The 19,763-nt window shown below is 45.8% G+C and overlaps 1 protein-coding gene across 3 annotated transcripts in view; it reads left to right on the forward strand.

Annotated features, from left to right (window-relative positions):
- Positions 1-4,598: 4,598 nt before the first annotated feature.
- ADORA2A (adenosine A2a receptor) overlaps positions 4,599-19,763 on the forward strand; it is a 30,627-nt gene continuing 15,462 nt past the window's right edge. The window contains exon 1 of one of the 3 annotated variants that reach the window (XM_015644375.3): positions 4,599-7,487. The gene's annotated coding sequence lies outside the window, so the exon portion shown is untranslated. Of the gene's footprint in view, positions 7,488-7,549; positions 7,703-8,006; positions 8,091-19,763 lie in introns of those variants that run through there. The other 2 variants (XM_015644374.2, XM_015644373.2) reach the window with 2 other exon arrangements.

Here is a 19,763-nt window from a genome sequence, read left to right on the forward strand (position 1 = left end):
TACTTTGCTTTATTCCAGAACCCTTTTGAATGGTTTACACACACCTTACACAGAGAGAGGCTTTGCAGAAATGTACAGACGTACCCACGTGCACATGTGGAAATGTGTGAGCACAGATGTGTTCTCCTGCAGGTTCTGAGTGACGTGGAAAGTGTTTCAACAAGTGCTTGTGTCTTGAATACTTAGGCTGATCTATTAGTGTATATATTTAAATGGCAAGGAAGAAAAAAAAATTGTTTGCTTCTGGTTAGAGCTGAGAAATACAGCTTTGAGGAAAATGAATGAATGTTTCAATTGTATTTCACCCTGTTTCTGGTTTGAAAGGCACAAGTTGGGAATGATTGGAGCTAGAAAAGTCAGCAAGCCTGTGTTTAAGCTAAACCTTTTGGAGGACCCAATATGCTTTCAGTTTGCAAGGACCACTAAAGACCTGGGCATTTACTTTCTCCATAATGTATTCTGTATGAGTATTTAGTATGTACGCCTTCAATTTGCCAATGTTGCCATGTTTTCTTCTTAATTATTCATGAAATAAAGGTTGCAAATAGCAGAACCTGTGTTTGTTTTCTTGCACCATAAGCTCAGGATTTTTTTGGAAGTCGTATCTCTCTTGGGATAGCAGCAGCCCCTACAGGATCTGCCCCCAAAGGGTTTTAAATGATAACACAGTGAATGCCCCAGATAAGAGGGACGTGTTTAAGGCATCTGCTCAGCCTGTATTGTTCTAGAAAAGGAAATTGCAGAGAATTGGGCAACTTCTGTAATACATTACAGGATTAAAATTATTTAAATGTTAATTAGCCCAACCCAAGTAAGGCAATTGTGTGCTCACTCCCTCTCTGTCTCTAAAGGAGTTGGGCTGGAGAGAGGTTGGGGACTTAATCTCTAGGACAGTTCAGGCTATTTAAAGCAGAAGCCTAAACATGAATTTTCCAGGTGAAAATCAAGCTTAGAACACCTTAAACCTGGTTTGGTCTAAATGATCCTGGATGGTAACTGTTTTCAAATGCTGATTTGGAGCTTTAATTTCAAGTGCTCTGGAATAAATTGGATCCAGAGGTTTGGACTGAGCTCCAAATTATTGTAAATATTGTTTTGAAAGGCGCTGGCTAGTATAGGTATTTTAATTCTACCCTCTGTTTTTTTCCCCTTTCCTTTTTTTTAAATTTTTTTTGAGATTTTGTGTGGTGTTTTCTGGCTGTTCAGCAATCCGGGAAAGTCTTTGTGTCAGTAACGTTATTCTGCAATAAAGTGTCTTGTTCCTCCTTTTTGAGGTGAAATATTCTCCCCAAGAACTCCTTGCAGCCCTTCCTGCAGTGTCTGGAGCTGCTGGAGGTGTGTGGTTTAAGAACACACCTGATTTAAGAAAACATTTGAGTATATCCACTGAAGTAATACTCCCTCACCAGAGTATTTTCATGGATTGCCTTCCAAGCTGTCACTAAAAAATTTTGTTTAAAATGTGAAACCAGCTCCATAAGCGTGTCTAAGTAGAATATAATAAAGTTGGTTCATTAATTTTTAAGATCTTACTGTAACAAAAAGCTGCAGCTATATGGAATAGTAAAATAAATACCTCAGAAGCAACAGCAATATAATATTCCATTGTATTAAATTACAAAAGCTGATATTGGAGTCATGTTTTTTCTGCAGTTAAATTCTGTGGAGGAACTAAGTTAGCAATACAGAACCTGTGCTGAAATTGTGCTGAGGGGTTTCACAATTGCTTTGATTGTCAGAAGAGACTTGGATTAAATCGTGTCTGTCACAGAGTTCTACCAAGTGCAGAGATCAGAGAGGCTCACAAAGATGTGCATTATTACCACACAGAATTATTTTACAGGACACCCTTAGCATTGAAAGTTAACTCCTTTCTTAACTGGGAAGCTCTTCACAGCCAGCAGCTACTGGTAGAACTTAAAAAAGAATAAAAAAGGAGCTGAGTTCTGTGCCCCTCTCAGCTCCCTGTGTTGTTTTTTCAGCACTATCTCTCCTTGAGCCCAGCATTTCATGTTCAGATGTTCTCATAACTCAAACTGGTTTTCTTTTCCATCCTCAGCACATAAGGCTGAGTGAATTCTCCTTTGCATTTGCTCAGAAAGTTGAGGTGGCACTGAGGAAGCTCCAGTACCTTTTCCATGAATTCCTGCTTGGTCCTGCAGCCCAACACCTTGAATAAGCAAAATGGCTAATTAGTGTCTCTGTTCAAGATTAGAAGAGCATTTATGTCTAATTAAATATTTTTATTAGTTTCATTTCTATTAGAAGAGTTGATTTGAAACTTCCCCCATGCAAGACTTTGTTCAGAAAAAAAAAAAAAAGTCTATAAATTTTTAAAGAAGCAGATGAGGGACTCTTGCCACCAATTCTAATCCAGGTTAAGGTTTTTATTAGCCTTTGTCTTCTATTTTCTGTGTGTCACCATTGTTTAACCCTTTTTGTAGAACTGAATTCCTGTATATGAAATGCCCTATTTGAAAAATACAACGTTGACTTTTATTAAATGGTTTTTGTCCTTCAAGGTTTTCAGTTCTTTGGAACCTTCTTAATCTCATTTTGAAAATAGGGTTGGACACAGGGATGGTCTCATCACATTTTTAGACATCTGCATTGATTCTATAGTGTGGGGCACTATTTGTGTTTCTCTGCAGTGCTGTGCATAGCTCACTCCCTTGTTTATGTCCTTTTCTTAAACCATTTTAGGCTCTTTCCTCACGCCAGAAGCCCAAAAGTTAAGCTCTTAAAAATGAAAGAAACTTGAGAAGGAGACATAACAGTCTGGAGACAACTTCACTGAGCTGTTGACAATATCATATTTTTCAAAAATAAATATCCCACAGAGCACCAGAATGCCACCGTGTTGAGTTCAGGCTGTGTCTCCATGGGGCCACACTCAGAGTCCATGGGCTGCACCAGGGCACAGCCAGGGCTGTCCCTGCAAAATCACAGCTTTGCATTGGCAGCTTTGCAATTCAGGAGCTGCAAAACACCCCCCCACAAAATTAATACAGCTGGACTTTGGTCTGGGCAGAGACAAAACGTAAAAGGAAGGTTTGGTGCCGTTCTGCTCTTGGCCAGAGGTACAGCTGGCATTGAAATGGGGTGCTAAAACATGAGCTCAGCTCCATAAAGCTCTGAAGTTGTGTCATTTTGCACCAACATTTCCAGCAGACGCTATTCCCTAGCAGGGAGTGGTGGGGAGCAGGGTCAGCAGCTACTTTTTGTCTCCAATTTGTGTTGTGACAAAGCTGGGTTTTATACACAATGTGTATTTTGTCAAGTTAAATAAGAGTTGCCCTCTCATTGCTCCTCACAATGAAATTATAATAGTTCAAGTGAAGAAGAATCAAGTGACTTCTGCTGGGCCTTTCAACTCCAACACTTCATTTATTGTGTAAAGGTAAGTTATATTTTAGCTGTTGCTCTGCAGCTCCCACATGATGATTCATGCTACCAGTTTTTCTTCTATTAATAGTTTACAGAGAGTGCTTAAATTTAGATTGAATTCCATCTCATAGTCTGTCATGCTGAATAGCATTGAGAGAAATAAAGCCAGAGTCTTGTTTGGGCAGTGCCTTTTACGGAGAGTGGTCGACTCCTGACAAGAAATTACTGAAAATCCTTCCTTCCTTCCTGACCCAGACTGGATTCAGACTGTGCTGGGGGTATGGTTTGCATTACCCTCTGAGGGAAAATCTTACCTTGACTTCATCTTCTTAAGCCTTTGGTTAAAGCTGAACTCCTCCTGTGCTGGAATTGAACAGTTTGTGCTAAAAGGCTTCAGTCTCTGACATGGGAGTGTCCTGCATTATGATTTTAGCCATGGACATTGCCAGCACAATTCTGTATGTCCCTTAACAATAGCACTTCAGAAAGATCAAAATTCCCCAGTGTTGATTCAAAAATTTAATATTTAATGTTGAACAATGTAAGTGAAATATTAATATATATACAAATACACATACAGATTTTTATTTATATATATTTATCTCTATCTGTCTTTAATGTCAAAGAATTTGCTGGTGTATCCAAAGGACCTCGAGTAACTGTGCCCTTATCCCTTCTTTTAGACACAGGTGCCTTTCACTGCTTTTGAGGAGATTCAGGCAGTATTTGTGGGAATGAGATGTGTTCAGGTTAGAACACAACATTTTTAACGTCCTGTTTAACAACATTGAACACGTGTGCTAATGCAATACTCACTTTGATGTTCTTGGCAAAATATGCATCCCTTAAATGTCATTTTGCACATATTAAATAATTCAGTCTGGTTGGAAAGAAAATATTCATAATAGAGAAGAGCCTCAACACTGATAAAGCATTAATCTCTTTGTAAAGACAGAAATATTTTTCTGTTTAAAATATGATTAATTCTTCCCGATTGTCCTAGGCAAAGTGATCATTTTCAGTCCTGCACATGGTACCTGGGTATGATATTTTTCTTCCCAGGGTGGCAGGCTGTGTTTGGTTAGGAGCCTGTTTCGTGTGCCAGGGCACCCTGACGTGCCCAAGGTGTCAGCAAAGAGAAAGGTGAGTTTCACAACAGGTCTCGAGTGTGAGGTTTTGATCTACTTTGCTCTCACCCTTTTGAAGGAAGCACTTCAAGGGTTGTTCTGCACAGGCTTTCTAGAGTTTACTGCTTGAGCTGAGTTGCTGAGTGTGAGGAGTGGAAATACTCTTATCACTACTTTTCAGCTGCCCAAAACTCAGGAGCTTGGCTTGTTCAGTGAGAAGTGAACAGGATGTTACTGCAGCTCTGCTTTCCAGGAATGAGAAAGCCTTTCTTGGCTCCACATGGGAGAACAGGAAAATTTAATTTCTGTCCTTGCAGTCCTGGACTCCTTTCAGCTCCGAGCCAGCTCTGAATGTGTGGCAGTACCTTCCCATGGCTGCGGGGGCTGCTGGAAGCTCTTTTGTTTCCAGGAGGTTTCAGCCTGTCCCTTCATGTCATCTCTTCTTCTGCCTGGGCACAGCAGTCACAGTAATGCTGGTTTATTCTCCAGAGTGACCAAGGGAAGTTGCACTCCTGCTGCTACCACCCCTGCATTTATTATAAAAAATATAATAAAAGCTGTTTGTATTCCTTACTGTTAATTTACTGTCATTGGCCACTGGTAAGGGAGGGCATAAGTAGAAATACCCAGAGGAAAGGACAGTGAACATGGAATATGCACAAGAATTATGGTCTGAAACTTGACAGGGACAATGGCATAGAACCACTAGAAAATCAATTCATTTTTTAGTTCAAAAAGAAAGGTAACAGATCTATTCAGATCTTATTGTAGTAATGGAAGTTATCCTGTCCAACTGCTCAATAGGACATAAAACAGCAGCTGCTCATTATAAACACAGTTACTTGTGCAGAAGTGAGAAATGAGCATGCAGAACACAGGGAGGGTCTGGCCCAGTTGCTCTGGGAGGTGTTAATACTGATTTTAACAGCTTGAACCACTGCAGAGTTCCCAGCTGTACAAATCAGTTGGTGACAGTGGGGATGTGATATGCCATCCAAACTGGAATGGCCAGCGAGGGAAGGTACTGCTGGTTTGGTGCTTCTGGTGTCAGAACACTTCCATGGGGAAAGTAATTTCTAAGAAGCTTTAGAAGCTGCTCAGGGAGCCATTAGCAGCCAGTCCTGTGAAGGTACTTGGATGTTTGCTTCGGATCTTCTATGACTTGATTTTAAAAATAAATCTATGTAGTCTACATCAAATACTCTTAAAATTGGTTAGCTGCAAAATTCAAAGAGTTGCAACTGGGAAAATAAACACCCAATGATGCATTTCTGGGCTCCTTCAAAGAAAGATGTGATGATCAACATTTGTGACTTGGGAAATTTGTAAGGTGATATATTGAGGATGGGATGGTTGGAATGAACCAGTCTGGCAGTTCAGCAAAGGGGGTTGACTGCAACAACTTTGGGTTTAATGTATTCAGGAACAAAACAGTATTTAGAAACTGCATCTCTGCTCCTTAAAAGTATTTTGATTTCCAGCTTTCATTGATTTCAGTAGGAGAGAGTAATTTGGATGACTTTGAGGATCTGGGCCAAAGAGTGAGGCAGCCTCTGCAACACAGGAAACACTGCCCTGGACAGGAGCACCACCAGGTTCTGAAAGTCAGAATCAGCAGCAGCAGGGCCTGGCAGCTGATTCTGACTTTCCCCTCTAGTTAAAAAACAATTGCACAGCTTCAAATTTCATGGAATATCAACTAGCAGTGGGACAGTACTACCTCTTGTACAGGGCAGATGTGAGGCCATTACATGAACAATATCCCATTCCTAGTGTTATTTTTTTAAAAAAGCTCTGGTAAACATCATGTAGGCAGGTGACATTTCTAAAGCTATCATTTATGCAGCATGTTTTCATGAGGCTCCTAATTTTCTCATCTGCCACTTTTGCTTTTTCTCTTCACTTGGCTAGTCAGTGTATGTGTTCCTTAAAATCATTTCATATTACTGTGTGGTAAATTACTCCAGCTTTTTCTGTAACTTCCTGGGAAAAATTACTTTTTGTTTTGCTCCCCAGAGGATTCCCATTGTGTTTGGAGCAGCCTTCACTGCTCTCTGTAGTTCCCAGCTGCGTGGCTGAGCCAGCCCGTGAACCAGCCTGGGGTAAGAGTGAAGGGGAGGGCAGCTCAGGTGCCAGGTGCTGCTGCCAGTGCTGAATTTTTAATGTTTAGATGCTCATAGATGCTGAGGTTGGCACTGAAGGAGCTGCTGCCAGTTCTGCTCCTTCTTTCCTACTGTCTTGTTACACCAAGGAAATGTAAAAGCATCGCTGGTGCCGCTGCTGCCGGGGAAGGCAGCGAGAGCAGTGCTGGGTGTCGGTGATGTGGGAATGCTTTCCGAGTGGGGAATCCGAGAATAAACCTCCCTGCACGACACCCAAACCGTGGCAGTCCCTGCACAGAGGGGCCTGGGCTGGATCAGTCTGTCCCAGGCTGGGACCTGCCATTGGGTTTATTGGAAGCGTGGAGTCACGCTGGTGCTCCTTCCTCTTTGCAATGTCCACCCAATAGGAACACGTGGATTACTTACTCGCTAAGAGGTAAACTTGAAAAATAGAAGTTAAAAAACTTAGAAGATACCCACAACGACGAATGGGATGAAATTCTTGAGAGGTTCTCTCCCTGTTTGAGAATTTCTACCAGATGAGTCATGGCTGTCCCCAAGTCCTCCGGGGGAGCGGGAGCTGGCTGGGGACAGGCGCAGCCCCAGGGGCACCGCCGGCAGGAAATGTGCTGTGTGCTGGGGGATCCACAGCCTCCTACCCGCTGGGAATGTGAAACTGCTGTCAAAGAGTCAATATCTCTGCAGAGAACTCTTAAAACACTTCCAGAGTGGCAATACACAGGGCGCCTTTCCGTAGGTAGCAGTGGCAGCTGGGAAGAAAGTGAAGTTTCTCTGTGTGTGCAGCCTGACCCGATGTCCCCCGGTGCCACCACGGCCCTGTGTGCTACAGCTGCAGGCTTCGACTCGCTGGGTGGGTTTTCCAGCCTGGAAAGAAGTAGCTGCTTAAAATAATGTAGTGTCAAAGCCCTCCTCTCCTCCCCTCCCCTCTGCCCTCTCCCCTCTCCTTTTCCTTCTCTTCTTTCCTCTCCGCTCCTTTCTTTCCTCCTTTCATTGTATGCAGATCCAGCCCAGTCAAAGCCCGCTGCTGTCACTTGCAGGTCCCTCACGACAAGCGAGGACTCTCAAGTAAGTGCCCTCTCTCCTCCAGCCCCGCTGCGGGGATGCTGCTCCGGCCCGTCCGTGTTGGCACCGAGCCTCGCGGCGCCGGGTCGCGTCCGGCCGCCAGGTAAAGCTGCGGGGCTGCCGAGCACACATCCCGCCGGGAGCGGGGCCGGGAGCGGGGCCGGAGCCGTTCCCGCGGCCCCACGTCCCGGGGCCGTTCCCGGGGCCGTTCCCGGGGCCGTTCCCGGGGCCGCTCCCGGGGCCGTTCCCGGGGCCGCGCCCGCCCCGCGCCGCCCTGCAGGGGGAGCCGCGGCAGCCGCGTCCTGCGCGGAGGCGGGAGCGGAGCGGGGCAGCGCCGGCACCGCCGCACGGCTCCGGGCGCGGCCGGAGCGGAGCAGCGCCCCGAGGCCAGGTGGGTGAGGCCGGCGGGCCCGCGGGGAGGGGCGGCGGGGGCCCGGGGTGCAGCTCCCGGGGCGGAGCGGGACCTCCCGGCCGGGGCGGGCTGCGGGGCTCGTCCCGCTGGAGCATCCCGAGCGCGGCGGTCCCCGGCGCCGGTGGCCGCCGTGCGCGGCTCGGGTTCCCTTGCGGCGTCCGCTCCCTCTCCTGCCTGTCCCGCCAATTTGAAAAGTGGCCTCCCCCTGCCCTCTCGGTGCGGCCGAGCCCCCAGCCTCAAGACGGGGCGATTTTGCCCTGCTACCGCTTTCTCCTGCCCCGGCTCGGATGGTGTTTCCCCCGCGGAGCCGGTGCTTTTCAGTCCGTGCTGATTCCCGACTGTCAGTCCCTCGACACACCCCCGCGCTCCAAGATGTTTGCTCCACGGGTCTTCCCTCAAACATCAGGTGCTGGACTTTGCCTCCCTGCACCCAGCCCTCCTCCGGCCCTTCAGCGGATATTTGTGCTTAATCATAAAATAGCGATTCCACAGGAGCACCCTTCATCCTGCAAACTTCTCCGTAGTGCTTTCAAGGAGATTTCTATGCACTTCACAGTGGTGTTAAAGGGAAAAGGGCAGGGACTGAATAGATGGCTTCAAAGCTGTGCGATCTTGTCCCATTCCTTGCCCCCAAAAGCCCCAGCTCTGCCTTATCTCAGCCGAGCAGCTGAAAGTTCCCCAGCAGAGCTCCTTTCCCTGTGGCCGGGAGCGCTCAGCCCCGGTACCCCGCGATGGAGCCGCCGCTCCCCGAGGGGCCCGCGCCCCTGTGCTGGGGGAGAGGGCAGCAGGAGGACAGACAGACGGGCTGGGAGGTGCGGGGTGTCTCCGGAGCTGCCGGCAGGATGTGGATGCAGGTTTTTGCCCTGCCCGGGGCTGGCCTGAGGCAGCAGGTGCCTTCCCATCCCGCTGTGTCGGTGCTGCTGCGTGGTGCCCTCGCCGGGGATGCTCCTGGGAGATTTTCTGTGTGGTCGTTCGTGTGGTCTAAGAGTCACGGTTGCTTTATTGCTCTTTTGTGCCCTGGACAGTGTGAGTTTGGGGGATCTCGGGTGCAGGGGGACTGCAGGCTTTGCTGTAGCCTGAAAGGAGGAAAGGTGGTTGAGCACCTTCTTCAAAACTGCCTGGAGCACTGAGCCCACAGAGACAGGAAGGGTTAACTTAAAGAGAACAACATGACTCACTTGGTAAATAGTTAATAGAATTGCTGTAACTACTTAAAATTATTTTCCTAAGCAGATGGCCAACTATTAGATAACTCAGTCTTTGGATGTATTTGTTTTCAGGTTTCTTATCAGGCTGGTAAGTCTCAGGCACATGTAACTCAAGAACTGGAGTAATTGACAAATTCGTTCTTCTGCGTGAGGGAAGCTAACAGAGAGAGAAAGCATGGTCAGCCCCTGCAGTTAGAGACACCTCTGGAATATATTGCCCAAATGAGGTAGAAAAAGATTAGATAAAGCAACCAGCAAGGATGTGAGAAATATTTCAATTGAGTTATCTCTGTGGAGGAAATACCTTATTTTGAATCTCAATAAAAAAGTCAATATAAATGTAATCATGTACCACAAAAAACTATGGAAACAAAATCCTGTCTAATGTGGCAAATGGATTAAATCCTGAATTAACCAGGAAAGCTGTGAACCTCTGAATTTGTAGAGAAAACATGTGGGTACCAACTGCAAACATGTATGTGTATACATAAAATAAAAATGACCTATTATTGCAGGGTGTGAAAAAAAAAAAAAAAGACAAGCAAGTCTCCTTTTTAATGGTGCCCATATGGTACCTTTGTAATTTTCGTGTGTATTTAATCTGTGTCTTTCCATGTGTATTTTTATATATAAAAAATAGAACCAGCATCACCCTGTACCAGGAATGTTGGCCCAATAATGATGTATTTAGCCTCTGTCCTACCAGTGGGTGCAAAAGGCACTGAAGGTCTGAGCTGGAAAGGTTCTGCCAGGTCTCTCATGTTTGCATTTCTGTTTTTGCTGGTGTTTTAATAGGATGTTTCCATGAGGGCTGCTGCTGCTGCTATTGCATTTGACTGTAAGCAGTTTTTGAAAGCTCTTCATCTTTTAGGTTTAATCTTCAGTGATGGATTTCATGTAGAGCCGTGTGGTTGGGTTCTCCTAAGAACCACTGGGAAAAGCTCAGCTCTGCAGAAGGTTTGGGGGGAATCTTTACTCTTCCTTTCAGTCCTGTCTCTCAGAAGGGTCTGGTCCCCCCTTGGTTTTGAGCCTGGCTGCTTTTCCATCTTGTGTTGAAGGAAAGCCTCTCCCTTCACCACTTCCTTTCTGCCTGGCTGACTGATGGCTCTATGATTTCTCATCTGTACAGGATGTTTAAGGTTTCACAGATTTCTCACCATTTTCACTCTGCTTCAGCTCTTCGCTGGGGTTTGACATTTCTGCCCACACGAGATGGGACAAGGCACAGTGTGGGGAAAGTCTGAGTTCTGCACAGCTGGCAGTGAGGTGTTCTTCATCCAAAAGCTGGTGCCAACATCTCTTGGTGTCCTGCAAAGTTTGTCTTCAGCTCAAACAGACTCCAGCTCTGCTTGTTCATTTTCTCATTCAATCTGGATTGTGATTAACTCCCAAAGTTGTTCTTTATTGTGTGATTTCCATCTGAAAATGGAGATGAGCTATTAAACTTTTTTTTTTTTTGTTGGAATCCGAAGTAAAAACCAGGAAAGAGATCTTGAACTGTGTGTCAAGGAATCAGAGAAGATCCTCACAAATCAATGGAGGGTTATTCCCCTTTATCAGGACATTTAGTATTTAGGACCAGAAGGTTTGGTTGCTTCATGGACCATCTTCAGGTTTTGCACAGTGCACCTGAGCAGCCTTGGTGAAGCTACTTGAACAAAATAGCACCAGTTCCTTGCCTCTCTAATAATTTCCAAAATGCTGAAGAAGCTGCCACTTAATGAAATGCTTCTCTAGCTGAATATTGAGGGTTGGACTGTTAGGGGTGAAGAACTGGCAGCATTCTGTCTTGGGAGGGCAGGAGGGTCTGGGCAGATGCACAGGAGGTGATTTAACCTCTGAAGGCTTCAGTTTCTTCTGTAGTCAGAAGATGCCTCTCCCTTCACAAAGGTTGCATCTGTATCAGGAATAATTACTGGTTGTATTGCACTTTTTTTTTCTGCAGTAAATCTCTGTAGATCAGAATGGACAGATGGCACATACAATTCTCAATTATGGAAAATATCCTTAGGAGGCACTTGGAGGTCATCTAATCCAGACCTCTGCCCAAAGGCAGGATCAGCTATGGATTTTCATTCCTGACATCTTTCTCTATCCTGCTCCTCAAGACCTGCAGTGGAGACCCCTCACTTTCCTGGTGTGCAGGAAATACCCTGATGTCCAGCTTAAACCTCCTTTGCTCTAACTCGTTCTTCATCCTGACCACAGTGGGCAACCCACAGACAATCAGCAAAGAGTATTTCAAAGCACTTCACAGAATGCAGGTATTTGGTAAATGTGAGTGGGTAAAAGTGTGATCTCTTTCATTTCTCAACCTGGGCCCTGGGGCTCTTGCTGATTGGGATTTTAAAATTTTTATTTCTTTAAAAGTTACACATTTCAAGCCCAAATAAAGTAATTTTCTTACTACTACAAATGTAGCTGTGGAAGGCAGGGTTTGAAAAGAAATGACAGCTACAAGACAAATTGTATTTATCTTAGATGGTAAGTCAGGGGTTACATGCAGTAGGTTTATCACTATCTGACAGGTAACAAGATAAAGTCCAGGTGTTACACAGGGATGTGGAAAGACCTGAAAAAGGAATAAAGAATACTTTACAAAGCATTTTTAGGGAACATTTGCAAACAATGCACCTGAGACAATGGAGAAGTTAGCAGGGAGGGAAACTTCTTGCAGGGATGATTTGAGCCAGGGACAGGGGGAGGGAAAGGCATGCAGGGGATGAAGGAATCTTCCTGTCCCTCTCTGATACAAGGAGAGGAAAGGGGGGTTTTCCTGGAGCTTTGGAGACGTGACGGGTGACATGCTGAGCTCCTGTCTGTGCGTTGATTAGCATTTGTGATTGCTCCCAGTTCCAGCGGGGAAAGCACTCCGGCATTCTGCTCCTTGCAGCTTGGGGCTGTTTTATCTGCCGGCAGGCTGCGATACGGCATTCCCTGCTCCCCGTGCGCGGTGTTTGTGGCTCCCAGCTGCAGCCGTGGCCCTTGTTCCGCTCCTCCCGGGGGGGTTTTGGCTGCTGGAGCCTCTCGAAGCCCAGCCCGAGCCGCGGGGTCCCGTCTGAGCATCCCCCCGGGCAGGGCAGCCCCTCGCCCGTCGAACGCTGCCGAGCGGAGCGCAGCGCAAGCTTTTAATGCGTCCCTTCGGGAATGGTGAGCTTTGGTTTTCCCTGTTAGGAGTTTCCTCATTCAGTATTCAAACCTCAGAGTCTCCTCTGTTTTTCTCCTGGCTTTGCTTTGTTGGAGATGTTTTGGTTTGGGTTTGCACTGTCGTGTATCTCCTCTTGCTTCTTGTCTCCCCTTCTCCCCGCCTTATTTTTTCTAACTAGGGCAGCATAAATGTTCCTGTCCTCTCTGCCTGTTCTCTGATATTGGCCTCTTATGCAAATCCCCCTTCTTGTACTGGGAAAGTCCTCTACAAACAGCCCTATCATTTTCGTTATTGAGTTTTCCCCAATAGAACAGGATTGTCAGATCCTGGTATGAATCAGCTGTTGAGCTGAAAGGACTTAAGGGAAGTAGGTGGTTAAATGTCATATTCTGTGATAATAACAACTTTGGTTTCAGTATGAGATCCATACACTTGGGCACAGACTGGGATTTTCCATAGGAAACATTCCCCTGGATAAAAGACACCTAGGAGATAGGCGGCTTTTTATAAAAATCTTCTGAAGAGAGGCACGTGATAGAAATTGATTTGAATAATTACAGTTTCCACATACGTCCAATCCACAGATCAGTGCCCAGGTTCAATGGGATGGTGGAAAATCGCATCAGACTGACCTGGGCTGGCACCAGCACCATTACAGCTCCTGGAGCATGTTTGGGGAAGCACATTGATATTTAAAAATTTTGTAAAATGTTCTGCAGCCTGGATTTGGGCAAAGAAATGACCCGTGCTGGTGCCTGCCTAGTCAGGGATAATCTGGGACTGTTTCTGATAATCACAAATTCAGGCCTCTTTAGCAGACCTTTTAAAACTTTGTCAAACACCTAAAAAACGTGAATACTTTCTTTTAGGTCATCCTGTGTCTGATGAAATGTTGATCCAAACTTTGCTTGACCATTATGATTCATTTAGGGTTCTTGTTAACTTTCCTACCCCATTCCTGAATGGAAATCTTCATTTTCCTCAATGTAAGCATCATTCAGCCCAGCTGTATGATTACAGCAGGCAACAGATGGGCACAGTCCACGTGGGAGAAACCATCCTAAAGGCTTGGGGTATCTGAGCACCTCTCTGGGATCCATCTCTGCTTGACTAACATCTTCTGTGTTTGGAGTCAAATGTCACCATCCCTAAGGAATTTGCCTTGGAGGTCTGTTTTGGTTTGTCCTTGTTTGGCAAAGTATGAGGCTCATGGTTGTCACGCATTTGAGAAATGAATGCAGGTTTCTTTACAGATGGGCCTTTTCTATGATGTCTTGTTGTGCAGCGACTGTAAAATATCTTAAGTTTTCATAGGACACAAGGGCCACTTGCCAAGGCTGGTGGAGGTATCTCTGCTGTAGTGGGGTCCTGCCAGCTGCTCTCCTCTCCTTTCTGCTCCCTCTGGACAAGAACAGCAGTTCATGAACAGCCAGCAAATGCAGTAAAATGGTTTCTGGAGTGATTTATGAATGGCTGCTGGTTCTCCAGTGTGATGTTTGGGTGTAGAAGGACAGAAGTCACTGCTGAAATGACTGTGTCATTTCCCCAGAAGCTCTGTGCTCTCCCCCCCGGCCCAGCAGCGGCTCTGGAAGCGTGAGAGGTGTGGGGCTGTCACTGGAGAGGATGTGCTCTGACCACAGCACAGGGGCTGAGGAAATGACAGAAGGACTTAAGAGTCCTCAGAGCACAAGCCCAGACTGACACTCTGGGATCAGTAACGGTGACACTGGAAAGCTCTTAATAAATCAGATTATAATCAAGGACTTGGGGGAAAAAAACCAGTCCCTTTGAGTAGCTCTGGTGTCGGTGTGGCTGGCTGGAAGTGCAAGCCACCTGACAAGGGTGACAGCAGTGTGGTGCAAGTCACAGCAAAGAGGAGAGGGAATGACAGCGAGGACATTTGGCCTCGGGGCATCATCAGGGCATCAACTCCTTATTCACAGAGGGTGGCAGAGTCCTAAAAAATGTCTTAAATAGCTTTGAGGCTGCGACAGAAGCATTGGCAGGATGGTGAGGCTGATACTGAGCAAATAAACATTAGCAGTCAGAGTTTTACCTACAAAATGGATGAGGGAAAGTTACTGGAAACAAACTCAGGGGACAGAAAATTTGTTATTGTGGCTTTTGCCTGCTTTTGGGATAAGTGTTGTACAATGCTTTCCTCAGGATAGGGAAGGACAGCTGGGGAACATTTTAAGTTACATTAGAGAGAGACAGTAAGAATTAGATTCTTTCTGCTGTAGAAGGATGTTGGTTGACCTGCTAGAACAGCTCTCCCTGCAGCAGGGTGAGTTTTTGTTTCACCATCAGAGTTTATGCAAACAGGCAGGACAGTGCTCAAGGGAGCAGGAGAAGGGATCATGGGGCATGGTGGAGAGAAAACCTGTACTTAGAGAAGGCAAATAGGGCCTGGGAATAACTGGATAAAAATGCAAGAAAACTAACAGATGTACCCAATTCTCCACTGCCTGTCTGGAAACTTCGTACAGAAAAGAGAGGCAAAGTCACATCTGGAGAGAGGTCTACTCCATTATTTTAAAATAGACCAGAACGGATGCGTTAGAAATATGATAAATATCTTCAGAGTAAATTCTTCCCTTGCCCGTATTCCTCAGTGGGTCACCTCTCCTTTATATTCTGTTTCCTCATTTCTCTTATTTTGTCCTTGAAGGAAATGCTCCTCATGTGTGAACACAGCTGGTTTTGGTAGGGCTGTGAGGAGGCAGAGTTTGCCTTTGAGTTCTTCCCTCACACAGGAAAGGAAAACTGGCTCCTCAGAGACATTGTGGATGATATTGGCAGTAGTAACTTGTTTCTGGCCATGGTACATGGTTTTAATTATGCTTTTTTACTTGTCTGCCTTATGAAAGCCTATCCAAATGCTCTCTCTTTTTTTTTTTTTTTATTTTTAGAAGTACCACCATAGATAAATGAACATCAGCTGTCCTGAGTGCAAATAATTTGCTCAAAATCCAACATGTTTCAGTGTCTTTTGGCAATATATCATGCCTGCTGCCCAGTGAGACTTTGGTGAGCACAGGGGAGCTGTTTTCCCTTCTGTTTGTTTGATCTGGCTAATTTAACTGCTGGTCATTCATCCTTACTTAGTTTCGCCCTCCTTGGCTTTTTGTGACCATTAGAATTGGAATAATTACTGTGAAGTTTTTTTTCTTGCTTTTAAACATTTATAACATCCACTTAGGAAAAAAATGTGGTCAAATGTATTCTGTTCTAATCTTCCGCTACCACAATAGAAATTAATCCACTTCTAGCACTTGGAGGGCAGGAGGCAAAGCTGCAATATTGGTTTGGGATTATCCATTCCTGTCTGCCAGCTCATCTGTGTTATGACCTTTATTTATTGTCCAGTGGGATTTCGCTTTTGGGGCACTTTTGGTTTTTAATTTTTTTTTCTAATGGGCACAAACAGGAGGAGAAGAGAGGCACAGGACAGGCTGGCAGGGTGTGCTTTTGTCACGGTTTTGGTTGCTGTCACTGATGCAGCAGTCTGGGTGTCTCTGGTAAATCATGACTTTACACCCAGGTTCACCATGCTTGTTGCTGGAGTACAGCCTCCTTTCTTGGCCTGGACTGCAGCAGGGATGGAAATCTAAAACAGAATTGTTGCCCCTCTTTCCCATTTTCAAACTGACAAATAAAGTTCAGGCACAGTGCAGGTCCCTGAAGAGCCATTTCTTCTGCCTTTCTCAAGTACGTGAAGGGAAGGTTTTAAATCCTGAGAACTGTTGCTTTCTTGTAAGAGGGGATTACACCAAATTTAGCAAAGCTGAAGCTCTCATTTTACTGATTATTTCAAGCGAATTTATGCAGAAATCTTGTTTTACCCCACTGTAGGTTTATATTACAGCAGACTTCACTTCCCAAGAGGAGACAGAGTCTGTACTTCCAAAATTTCCTTGGCCTTGCATTTTTGCAGTCAGAGCATCAGTGGCTCAGATGATATTTTGAATAAAATCTGAAACGGTGCTTGGAAGGGTCAGCCTGGCATGTGGAGCCCTTTGATAGAACAAACATTTCCACACCTGCCCATGTTCTGCACTTGCAATGGTGTCCACACAGGCAGGAGTGCAAGGGCCTCCAGGGAGGGCTGAGGGAAAGTGCAAGTGCTCCAGGTACCTGAAAACCAAGAGCATGGTGAGCTGATAATTTTGCCTGCTTTGTTTCACTTGCGTTCTTTGTTAACAAAGAGCAGTCTAGAGGGAAATAGTCTATTATTAATATTTAATTTCCTCCTATTACTGTAAGCAGATGACCTAAAAGATCATTTAGGCAGCAGCCAATAACAAAGCAAAGAGAGGAATCAGAAAACGTATGTCTTGGTTAGGTGGGTGATGCTCCTTCCTCCTCTTTCCTGCCCCACCCAGCCCCAGCTCTTCATCCTTCCACGGGAGGCAGGGCTGGGGATGCTCCCCACGGCTGTGTGTGAGCAGTCAGGGACCCAGGGAAGCTGCTCTACCTGAAGTATTCAGAAAATACCAAACTACAGAAAGGAAGCTCTTAAACGACACAGAGAAGCGCTCCTGCTGCCTTCCCTATCCCTCTCCCCAAAGGACACCTGTTTTCATTATGTTTTACAGCCAGGGTTGTTTTGCAAATTTGTGTTCTGCCTGTGAGCACATTGGCTCGTTTATTGTGACTTGATCCTCTGAAGCGGTGGGGAGAGACAAGATTTCTTGGAATCTTTGATTGAAAAGATAGGGAGATTCTCTTTGAGCTGAAGGGATTTCAAAGGGAGGATAAAAACTGACAAGCATCTCCCCCTCCAGGCTTTGGAAAGCAGGAAACAAATGATTTAGCAGCACCAATTTTTCTCCTTAGGGCCATGTGTGAATTCAAGGATTTTCCCTAAGGGAATTGGGTAATCTGCATGTGGCTGGTACCTGGGAAGGGTCATGTTGTCAAAAAGAGATGCAAGATTGTGATCTGTGGAATGAGCCTCGATGATCACCCCCCTGGCCCCCTGAAGCTGCCTGCTGCCTCTCCTGCCCCATCCTGGAGCAGACACAGAAACCAGCCCCTCTGGGGCCCAGGGAAGCTGCAGTCTGTCACCTACGTGCCCACAGACTGTCTTGGGTGCCCTAAGGGCTGCTGATCATCTGGAGTTTTTGCTAATACGTGAGAGGAGCTGTCAAACTGAAGTGTCACAGGCACTGTGAGCCTGGCAGGCACGGAGGGTGCGTCTGCTCTGTACCAGCTGACAGAGCCCGGGCAGCCAAAGCTTCCCAAAGCAGGATGGACTCGGCCCAGAGGGGCCAAGTGCAGGAGATGAGCTTGTCTGATGTGGGTGATTTGAACCAAGCAGTGGCCAAGGGCTCAGCTCGATGCTTTTGGCACTCAGGAGAGAGAAGGGGCAGCACCTTGGTCCAAAGTCAACTGGAGATGCCAAACTAAAGCTTGCTTAGGCTCTGCTGGTGAATTGCTTCATGGGAACGTGCTGTGCAGATGCTTTATTGAATTTTCAAGGAGGAGTTTCTCATTGGGACTGAAATATGAGAGAGAACAGAGTGTTCCAAGTCACTACAAACGAACAGAGCACCAGGTTTACAGGTTTGTGAATGACAAAAAAGGTTTATTTAATAATGGGGGAAAGGCCGGAACATAGCCTGGGGTATCAAGAAGGAATTAAGAAAATAAAACAAGGGCTTATAAAGAAATACTAATTGCAGCTGTCCAGCCTGTTGGGTGATACAGGTTATTTTTCTTAAGTTTCAAGAAGCTTGCCATGCTGATCCCTCAAGGGCCTGAGGTGTTAAATATACACTTCCCCAGTGAGTAAAGCAGATTGTTAATTAATTTTTTTTCTTATTAGACCTGGTTGCTGAGCCTTTGGGTCTTGCATGAAGTAGACAATTCTACAATAAATTTCGTTTTGCCTCTGGATCTATGTCATCTTCTCTGGGTGGTCTGTATTTCATTTTGTCCCCTTGCAGTGAATTTCTAGCTGTATAAGCAGAAAGACTGAGTCTGCTCTTGTTTTAAAACAAGCTGCAAATACTCCTGAAATGGAGATTTGTTATGTCAGGTGAGCACTACAGCAGCTGACACTGTGAGAGAGGTGAGTGAGCTCAGGTTGAACATGAACCCTCCCAGGTTGTGGCACATTCTGTCAGCAGCAGGTGAGGCTGGGGTTGTGTGGCCAGTAATTGGTTTTTCTAATGTCAGTGGCTACTCAGCGGCACTGAAGCAGAGACAAAATGTTGTTTTGTCATGGCTGGGCCACCTGCTCTGCTCCAGCCATTTCTCCCCTGAGATGTGCTGGCTCTGCAGAACTCCAAGTGTTTTCCAGCCCATCTGAGAGCAGAGGGTGGAAGGACATGCTGTCCTTTTCTGGACATAACATTCCGATTGCTTCAGAATAAATGACTGGGGCTTGGGATGAAGATCAGGCCACTGTTTGTGCAGACAGATGGGAAGTGAGGGACAAACAAATTCGGAGTTAAAAAATTCAAATTTAACATCAGACCATGAAACAGTCAAAGTAGAAGGTTAAGAGCTCTGTTGTGTCAGAAAATAGTGTGTGATGTAGTCATCAAGGTTCAGATTCCAGCACTGTGCTTTTTCAGGTCCAGGCAGAGGTGTAGGAAATTTCAGCTTTGTTCTGAGCCATTGGTATGTGCAGAACCTCCACAGTGAAGTTTTAACTTTCCTCCATGTCTTGCTGGAATTTGAGATGAGCCATTGAAAGAGGTTAAAGAGAATGCATCTAGGATTAGTGAGGATTCATGATCCTGCTGCAGGGGGCTCTCAAATGGGGAAGAATATCCAGTAATTTTGCTTTGATCCTCTTCACTGAGGTGTATAAGCTGTGAACATGATGGGAAAGAGCAACACAGCAGGACTTGAGACTGTGAGCATCAAGATTAAGGTGCCCAGTTCTCAGGCTGGTAGGGCTTCCTTCAGCTCTTCTGACTCCATCTCTTGTGAGGGAATTACAGTGGGTTCAGCAGTAGTTTTGGCCCAAGTATGTCAGAGCAATTTGTTACATTTTTCTAAACTTGGCCTGGTACTGGAGTTTGAACATGCTCTTGTTGTGCATGGGGAGGTGTGAGCCTGTGGGAGGTGTGTGCTCCCACTCTGTGCCTGACCCTGTCCTGCTGAGGGATTCAGGGGCTCACACCCAACTGAGTCTCAGGCACAGCTGTGTCCTGCACCCCCTTCCTCTTAGGAGCCTGTTTTGCCCGCTGCTTCCTTTGTTAGGTTGTTTTTTCCTCCTACCAGCTTTTTCCTGTCTTTTTTTCCTCCCTTCTTGCTCACACACATGCACAAAGCATTGTT

This window comes from Parus major, chromosome 15 (assembly GCF_001522545.3).
Source record: "Parus major isolate Abel chromosome 15, Parus_major1.1, whole genome shotgun sequence".
In the NCBI taxonomy this organism is placed as follows: domain Eukaryota; kingdom Metazoa; phylum Chordata; class Aves; order Passeriformes; family Paridae; genus Parus; species Parus major.